The sequence below is a fragment of the Lactuca virosa genome, chromosome 3, assembly GCF_052849685.1.
Source record: "Lactuca virosa cultivar CGN04683 chromosome 3, Lactuca_virosa_CGN04683_v6, whole genome shotgun sequence".
Classification (NCBI taxonomy): domain Eukaryota; kingdom Viridiplantae; phylum Streptophyta; class Magnoliopsida; order Asterales; family Asteraceae; genus Lactuca; species Lactuca virosa.
The window spans coordinates 282,190,095-282,200,613 of NC_136428.1; positions in this window are offsets into that span (position 1 = coordinate 282,190,095).

Consider the following 10,519-nt stretch of genomic DNA (forward strand, 5'->3'; position numbering starts at 1 on the left):
GCATTAAGTTTTCTAATCTTACACAGATAACTTCCACCTATGGAGACAACTCCATATTCTCATTTTGACTATCACTTCTGAATAAGAGATGCCTCTTTTCATAATATGTCAATATGGTCCTTCCAAAATTAGCACTATACTTCCAACTGTCCCTGAGCAACCAATCCTTGGTAAACCTCAAATTGTCCTCGACAATTGCTTAATCATTTTAGTAATATCCAATTCTAGACCTTTTCCCTTCTTAATGCCTCTGGGCATTTGGAAAAATTTAGAAATGACAAATATTATAGCACATGCAATCGATCATGTACCCAAAGCAAATGGTACACGATTCATAATGTCTCACATAAAGACATGATTCTAGACCAGTCTTTTGCTACAATATTTTTATTTGCCATGTTTTCAAAATTTGACTATGAAGAGGGATGCCGTAATCATAATCGAATTTTGAGAACGCAATATATAGAATTTCCTTATGTTGAACCAATCCAACATGAAATTCATATATATATTCTTGACTAAAGATGATTAAAATATCAATCTAAGCTTAAAATCTCACTCTAAGCCTTTTAGAATTGACATGAAGTATAATATCATCTCCCTTAATTATAGCAAAACAACTTTTTCAATCCCTGTAGCCTCACGAATTGAAACTTTTGTTTTCTATAATTAACATTGCTAACTTGCAACACTAACAATAATTATCATGCTCCCACTAACATGATAATTATTACCATAACACTTATGCTCCCGCTAGCTTTAACATGTACTCAGAAATCAGCTAGACTTCTAGAAATCAATACTTTATTGACTTTCTTACCAAAGTTCAGATTTCTGATACGAGATGCTTTGATAAAACTTTATCAAAATCATACACCTTTCCTTAGGTAGCATGCATGTGTGTCTAAACAATTTCAGAACTATGAAAAGGGATGTCGTAATCATAGTCTCAATTGTTTAGACCTTTTGCCATCTGCTTCAAATCTACTTGGTGGAAGTGTTTCCTCACCATCATTTTCATGAATCGGAGAGAAACCTTATGACCCTTAGATTTTATTTTTGGATATAGTGTCTAAGTCCATAACTATATTTGGTATGTACTTGACCCGACCCGGCATGGTCCATTTGGGTTGCACTTCACCCGAACAATTTATGGATAATCGTTTGAGAATAGTATAAGTTAGGATTTATTAATATATTATAAGTCCTAATATATTAATATAAAATCATATTATTTAATTAGTATTGATCTATAATTAATTTAGAATTAATTTAGAGATCAAAAGTATGACTAATAAAATATGGGCTCTTGTATTTATATAGTGTGGGCTAATGCTTATTTGGAATGGGCTAGGCTTGCATGGAAAGTCCATGGATACTCCATGGAGCTTTAACCCATGGATATCATGGAAATGAAAAGACGTGGGTATTAGGGTTTACATGGATGTAACCCTAATCCACCACACTATATAAAGGAGGCTTTGGTTCTTGAAATTCTACTAGTTGATGTGTGTAAACTAAGAGGGCCGATTTCAAGAAGTTTGTGACTATTCTCTCAAGTTTCCAAGTTTGTGGTGATTTGTGACTTCCATTTGAGGCATCCACATTATTGGTGCTAGGCTCTCAAACTCCAAGCAATCAACTACTACTAGAAGGTAAGTAATTCTACTAGTTTTATTTGATTCAAGTACCCCATGCCATGCTAGTTAGGATAAGAACGTTGGAAAAATAATTATTTGCATGAATCTAAGTCAAACATAGATCCAAGGTTTCTAGGGTTGCATGTACACCATACGAGTGTTAGAATGCTCAAAACCCATCAGTGGTATCAGAGCCAGGTTTGTTTATTTGATACTTGATGCAAAAAAAAAAACTTGAAAATCGAAGTTTTGTTCAAAAGCTCGTATCAAAATTTCAAGTTTTGTATATGTACTTACGATTCTTGAAATTTTTGATATGAACATTCATAAACATATGAGTTTAGAAGATCATAGAAATTATGTGCTAATAATTGATTAGATTAATTCTTGATCTTTATGTGTTTTAATGTAGTCCATAACTAGTTCTTAAGTTATGGATAACCAAAAGTCACATTTATAAATAACCATTAAAAGAACACATAGGTTACAAAAAATGAAGAGTCTTCATTTTTAATAACCATTAACTCATAAGTTCTGAGAAATGAAAAGTTTTGAAAGTTTACAAAAACTTGCCCTCAAGTTTTGGCACATGTAAAGTCATATTAAAAACTTTAGTTCCAACCCCTAGAATTTTAAAAGTTAAAATTCAACCCTTATACTTTATAATATTATAAGTTTAATAATATTTATATATGTATAAGATCAAGTCGTCTTACCGCTAGTACGCCTCATTCACGAAGCCGGTCTATAAGGCGGGTATAAGGTTGTTGCCTATAAAATGGCAACTTAATGGGTGTCTACTCTCACCCACCGATTCCTTGATCGGTGGAGGGTCGTTAGCCGAACGGGTAGGACAAGGACTTATAAATTCTCATTAAAAGTATAATGATAATACTAAAGTAACTAAACTTTATTGAATTCCCAGTCTTAGTTATTTTAGGAAAATGTGAATAAGGTGCTAATCCATGAAATTACACTTTACACTTTGTTTAAGTCGTTAGTGGAGCGTGTGTGGTTAACCGACACACTAACTTGAACTTAACAAGGTAGGTAAAGGGTGACTTAATGTTTATCATAGTATCGATGGAGCGTGTGTGGTTAACCGGAACATCGATTGAGGGGTAATACATTAAGGGTACCAAGTAATTTGCATGGTTACTTCACACCTTGTTTTGTGATCCTCGGCATCCCAGTTACAAAACTTGAACGGCACACTCGAGATTGAAACATGCCATTGAAGAAAGTTCAATGAATCTCAAAGAGTCTAGGAGTTTCTAAACCAATTAAAACCTAATTAAATATTTCGTTTTTCATGGTGGAAATTGGTGAATCGTCATTCACCTACCTTCAAATATCTTATAGCTTAGATTACGACATCCCTCTTCTAAGTTATAAAATATTGTGTTGGGTCCTAGCCTTAATATTACATTTGGGTGTTTTGTTAAGGACTATCTCTATATCTAATCTAATCTATTCCCTCTTCTTTTCAGATGTCTTCCAATAACAATGCTTCTGGCTCAAACCCTACTAGCTCCTTCTCTCTCATGAATCTTTGTGGGAGAGTCATCTTTGATGGGTCCAACTTTACAGATTGGATCAGAAACATCAGGATGGTCCCTCGGTATGAGAACAAAGGATATGTTCTCGACAAGGAGCTGAAGGTACTCGAACCAACTGCTACTCCTGAAGAGCTTGTTGAATATGACGTACATGAACGAGATGCTACAAAAGTGGCATGCATCATGATGGCCACCATGACAGTCGAGCTCCAAAAGTCCTATGAGGACTATTATAAAGGAGGCTTTGGTTCTTGAAATTCCATGGATACTCCATGGAGCTTAAATCCATGGATCTCATGGAAATGAAAAGACAAGGGTATTAGGGTTTACATGGATGTAACCCTAATCCACCACACTATATAAAGGAGGCTTTGGTTCTTGAAATTCTACTAGTTGATGTGTGTAAACTAAGAGGGCCGATTTCAAGAAGTTTGTGACTATTCGCTCAAGTTTCCAAGTTTGTGGTGATTTGTGACTTCCATTTGAGGCATCCACATTATTGGTGCTAGGCTCTCAAACTCCAAGCAATCAACTACTACTACAAGGTAAGTAATTCTACTAGTTTTATTTGATTCAAGTACCCCATGCCATGCTAGTTAGGATAAGAACCTTGAAAAAATAATTATTTGCATGTATCTTAGTCAAACATAGATCCAAGGTTTCTAGGGTTGCATGTACACCATAGGAGTGTTAGAATGCTCAAAACGCATCATTTATGGTGTATGTGTTCTTATCCATGTGAATCGTCAAAACCATAGTCACAAGACAAGGATAATGACAAATCCAAACTCATATAGACTGAACTTATGCAATCTTAACGTCTTGCCACCTGGCAGTACAGGGCCTGCCATTGCTTCCAAGTTGTTATGCAACCAATTGAGAACTTTCAAAACTCCTATGCAAAGCCATCTTTAACTGGAATGGGCACAGAATATGTCAACACGATAGGTTATAAACCTCAAGTCGTGTGCTAGTGAAGAACCTCAGGTTTTATTCTTGATTAGTTCTTGAAATTCTTTTTAGGATCTTTAAGACTCCCACTATCCTCTTGACATATAAGACTATCTTGCCAAATATTCAAGAGATTGTGCGGATTCTTTATCAAGACAAACACTTCACACAATTGGCCTTAGTTGGTCTTTGTTTTATCCAAAACATCTCAACTTACCAATTTCAAATGTACAAGAGTAGGACACTTTTACTCTTACATTTGACAAGTGTTTTAAACCTTTCCTTAAGATATGTCACTCAAGTTACAATCTTGGAGTATGACTCTAAGAATTGTTTTGGAACGAAGTATGACTCATCTTCCTGATCTAACCATTTCAACAATTCATGACTCCTCTTCTTAGTCATAAGAATGCACTAAGATGACCTTTAGAGGACTAATTGTGATATGATTTCTAAATCATTAAGATGATCACAAACATGATACTAAAGTACTCTCCCATCTTTTCAGATTTGAGAAACTTTTATCTTTCTGCCTAATTTGATTCTTCCCATTCGTTCTGCCATACATTGAGACTTTTCCAATGTTTCAGAATTATACTTAAACTTGTAAGTATAACCATATTTACTAAACTTTAGTAAATCAAATAGTCTTAACGAGCTTTGTGGTGGACATGACCTGTGCACAAGAATGTGTACTCGATCCCTTTAGTCCTTCACTTGACTCACACATCCATGTGAACAAATAATTAGTCTTGATTTTCCAATGCTTGAAAGTTCTCATTCATCATACTATTCAACTTGCATGATTCCAAGTTTCGGTCCAATTGAAACTTCGGTGATGAGGAACTTTCCTGATTTGGTAAATTTGGACACTACCACAAATGAAAGAATCAAATCCATTTTCCAATATTGCTGTCAGTGGAATCATATAAGCAACAATTTTCCACAAATTCCATTGTAAGGATACTTCAAATAAATAAAATTAAACAATTTTTCTTTTATTTTAAAACTTTGCGGAAAAACTTATCCTTACAATCCACAGATGCGATCGAAATCGACCTTCGCGATCAGAATCAACATATACTTTCTTTAAGATTTCTCTCTATTCTTTGATTCTTAAAACATCAACATGTGACCCAGTCACATCATGTAATGAGGATCTCAGAATAGAACTTAACAGAGTTAGATAATGGGCTCTACCTGATGTAGAGTCAAACTTATTGACTTTAACATCCTTAGGTAAATTTGGCAGCTTCGCAATCAACGCCCCTTCCTTTGGCAAAATAAACATATGGACCCTTTGGTAATGGGACTATCTCAGACTTAGCCTTTCTCTTTACCATTTGGTCAACCGGGTTGACTATGGCCAATCCCTTTCCATTGGGAAGAGAATGCTTTTTCTGGATTTCCAGTGTGACCATTGTCATTGTCCATAAAGTTTTTGGGAAGTTGATGTTCTAATCAAATTTGCTTTACTATCGTTCCAAATCATTGCTGATTCAGCATCACCAAGCAAATAGATATGATCATTAAGGTTCATGTCATAGTCTGTTTCATAGTAGTCCCAAAGGAACTCACTATGTGACTTAGAAAGTGATTGAACATCCAACTTTCTCAAGACTTTGACACCCAACTCTCCCGGCTTGTCAATATGTGACTTCATCTCTAAGATGTGATCACACATAGACCTTGCTTGCCATTAGGGCTTGAGTGACCTTGAACTTGTGGGTTAGGGAGAATAATTGGAGGAGGTGGAGGAAGAGAAGTATGACTTCCATGAGCCAAACTCGGGAAGTCATATTCATTAGGAAAGCTTGGTTTGGGAAGATCATTGTTGTCTAAACCAGACATCAACAATGGGAGAAATTCACGTAAAGTTGATTTAAGTCCTTAATATAACACCCAATATGATATATTAAGGCTAGGACCCAACAAACTATTTTATAACTTGGAAGAGGGATGCCGTAATCCAAGCTATAAAATATTTGAATGTAGGTGAATGACGATTCACCAATTTCCACCAAGATAAACGAAATGTATTATTAGGTTTTAATTGGTTTTGAAACTCCTAGATTCTTTTGAGATTCATTGAACTTTTCAATGGCATGTTTCAATCTCGAGTGTGCCCTTCAGGTTTTGTGACTGAGATGCCGAGGATCACAAAACAAGGTGTGAAGTAACCATGCAAATATACTTGGTACCCTTAATATTTACCCCTCAATCGATGTGCCGGTCAACCACACACGCTCCAACGATACTATGATAAACATTAAGTTACCCTTTGCCTACCTTGTTAAGTCCAGGTTAGTGTGCCGGTTAACCATAGACGCTCCACTAACAGCTTAAACAAAGTGCAAAGTGTAATTTCATGGATTAGCACCTTATTCACATTTTCCTAAGTAACTAAGATTGGGAATTTATAAGTGTTTAGTTACTTAGTATTTATCATTATACATATAATGAAGGGAGAATTATAGTCCTTGTCCTACCTGTTCGGCTAACGACCCTCCACCGGTCAAGGAAGCGGTGAGTGAGAGTGGACACCCATTAAACTGCCATTTTATAGGCAGTAACCTTATACCCCCTTATAGACCGGCTTCGTGAATGAGGCCTACTAATGGTAAGACGACTTGCTCTTATACATATAATATATTAAACTCTTAATATTATAATAGTATAAGGGTGTATTTTAGAAATTTAAAATACTTCGTGGTTTAATCTATTAATTAAACTAGACTTTTAATTTAATTAAACTCAAACCATATATTTATGGATTAATAATACTCTTTTAATTAAATGCTTTAATTAACTATTAATAAAGTCCATAAGAGTTAATTTGAACTATTCAACAAAACATCATAATTCCAATTATTAAACTCAAAATTAAAACCATTTAATTAATTGTTTAAGTTATGAACCCAAGTGTTTTAGAATTCAATTCTTTTTTTCATAAAAAACTTTTCTCAAATTCCAAAACTTGAGGGCAAGTTTTGTAATTCTGGAAAACCTTTGGATTCCATAACTTATGGAATTAATGGTGTTTTATGATGAAACTTTCCATGTTTCATAACTTAAGAACAAGTTATGGAATTCTTTAAAACATTAACACCAAATTTTGTAACTCCATAAAAACTTTGAATCAATTTTTTTTTTTAAGAAAAACTTTCATATCCATAACTTATGGAAGTTTCAAAAACCCTTAAGATCACAACTTTAAAAAAAACTTTTGAGCTCCAAAATTTTATGACAAAATATGTAACTCCTTAAAACATTTAGATCAAACTTTTAAAACTAATAAAATAATCATATCATTTTATCTTTTACTAAATTTGACCTAATTCAACTCATATAACAGATGATTCAAATTTTACAAATAATTCGTTTTTCACAAAACAAGTAATTATCTTAAAATTTGACAAACGACATGTTTTTTTTCTTTTTTTTCAACTTGAAAATAAAACATTAGCATCAATATAACAGAAAACAACCCATGGCTCTGATACCACTGTTGGGTTTTGAGCATTCTAACACTCCTATGGTGTACATGCAACCCTATAAACCTTGGATCTATGTTTTCTATATTATACATGCAAATATTAACTATTCCAAGGTTTCATCCTAACTAGCATATTATGAAGCACCTATACTACAAAGTTCTAGTTAGATGACATACCTTTTGATGTAGCTTGATGTCTTCAAGCTTTATGAGCTTAGCCCCAATAGTGTGGAAGCCTCAAATGGAATCACAAATCACCAAAACACCTTGGAAGAACTTGAGAGAATATGTATGCACACTAAAATCGGCCCATTCTTATTTTCACACACTTGTGCCAATTTTGTGAGCGAAGGACCCCTTTATATATTATGGAGGATTAGGGTTACATCCATGTAAACCCTAATACCCATGACCTTTCATTTACATAGGATCCATGGGTTAAAAGCTCCATGAACCATCCATGAAAGCTTAGCCCAACCTAAATGAACTTGGCCCATTCCCTATATATAAGAGTCCATATTTAATTACTTCTTTTTGATCACTTAATTAATTCTAAATTAATTCTTGATCAATACTAATTAAATAATATGATTCCATATTAATATATTAGAACTTATAATATATTAATATAAATCATAAATATACTATTCTCAAAAGACTATCCATATAAATTGTGTTGGTGAAGTGCAACCCAAATGGACCATGCCGGATCGGGTCAAGTACATACCAAATATAGTTATGGACTTAGACATTAATCCAACACCAGTGCCCTACAGAAACAGGCAGTGTACCCCTTCATGTTGCAATTTTTATACTGTAACTCTCGGCGGGCTCCATAGTGATGGAAACTGCATTTGTTGAACTTTGGGAGGTTTCCAACATATCGATTGGCAGGTGCTGGAGCAGTAGGTGTTGTGGCAGCATGAATAACAACAATCTGTTGTTTCTTCGAGGGCTCTTGTGTTGACTGTCCCTTTTTCTTGCTCCAAGACTTTTGCTTATAGTCACCCCCTTAGGTTGGCTCAGGAACGGAAACGATCACGCCTTGACGGACTCCATGTGTAGTTGTGATTTAATCGAGGATGAATGTAATCGGAGTAATCAAAGTAGTATGAACACCGAGAGTAAATAAGATCTGGTTTATAGCTCAATTATACTTTCGTGTACAAAGAGAATCTAGACAGAATGTCTTGGAAAAGTTCTATCTAACTCTGAGTACAACTCCTATTTATAGGAGAATAAGAAAGTATACAAAAAACACTAAGGGATATACATCAAGACTTCGAAACTATTATGCCTTAGTAAATAGATAAAATGACTTTCGAAACTGACTCAAATAACTTCGACACATTACAACATATATTTGACACTAACACCATGGTCCACAAGTTTTTGTGCTAGACGTTTGGCACTATCAAAGTTAAGTGGTTTTGCAACTATAACATTCCCTTGGATCGGGGGAGTTAGTCCCCAGATGTACCGTTCAACTTTCTTACTTTCCGGGGTGACCATCCCAAGACACAGAATAGCCAGATCACTGTATCTGGCTATGTAAGCAGCAATGTCGGAGTTTTTCATTGTTAGAATCCAGATCTCTTGCTCTAGCTTTTGTACTTCGTCTCTCGGGCAGTACTCTTCCATCATCATGGCTTTAAAGTTCTCCCAGCCCATTGAGTTAGCCACTGCAAGGGTTAGTGACTTGACATGGCCATTCCACCATGTAAGGGCTTTGTCAGAGAAGCTGCAGGAAGCAAACTTCACTTTGCACCCTTCTGGGCATGCGTATATTGTTGGATTTGGTGTCTAAGCCCATAACTATAATTGGTATGTACTTGACCCGATAGTAGCATGGTCCTTTTGGGTTGCCTTCACCAGTGCAATTTGATAGGATGGACTTTTGAGAATAAGGTTATTGGTGACTTATTAATATATTATAATTATAATATATTAATTGAGAAATCATATTATTTAATTAGTATTTGTCAAGAATTAATTTGGAATTAATTTATTCATCAAAAGAGACTAATAAAATATAAGGGCTTATTATGTAAATCAATCATTCTTGTAGTGTGGGACAATGATCCATTAGGATGGGCCAAATAGTTCATGGATAGTCCATGGAGCTTTAACCCATGGAGCCTAAGGGATATTGAAGGTCATGGAGCTTTAGGGTTTCATGGATGAAACCCTAACCTTTGCAACACTATATAAAGACCCCCTCTAGAGCCAAAATCGTGGCCTAATGTATTCTTAGTGAGTGAGAAACGATTTTGTGCAAGATAACTTATTCTCTCAAGCCTCCTCTTGCATATGGTGTTTGTAACACATTAGTGGCATCACACTTGAGGTGCTAAAGCTTTCAAAGGACAAGAAGTACAAGTCCTAATAAGAGGTAAGTCATCTAACTAGTTGAATTGTTCAAATTGTCATATTGTATGCTAGTTGTAGGCTTAAAGCTTTGGAAACATTATTGCATGTATAATTAGGGAAAACATAGATCCAAAGCTTTTAGGGTTGTATGTGCACCATAGGATGTTGTAGTATACAAAACCCAACAGTGGTATCAGAGCCATGGGTTGTTTTCTGTTATATTTGATGCATGGCTTAGTTTCAAAGTTGAAAAAATCGAGTTTTCTGCATTCTGCCTGATGAAGTCGTCGAGTCCACTGGGGAACTCGACGAGTCCATGTAGAAATGAAGCTACTCGACGAGTCCAGTTCATGGACTCGCCGAGTTGGTTGATCAGAGTGCAGAATTTCGAGTTTTTGGCCAGAAATGGATAGGATCATTACCACAAATTGTTTTGTAGTCATAAAAATTGTATTTTCTGAATTGGTAATGATAGTTTTCATCAATTTAAAAGGCAATTGTCA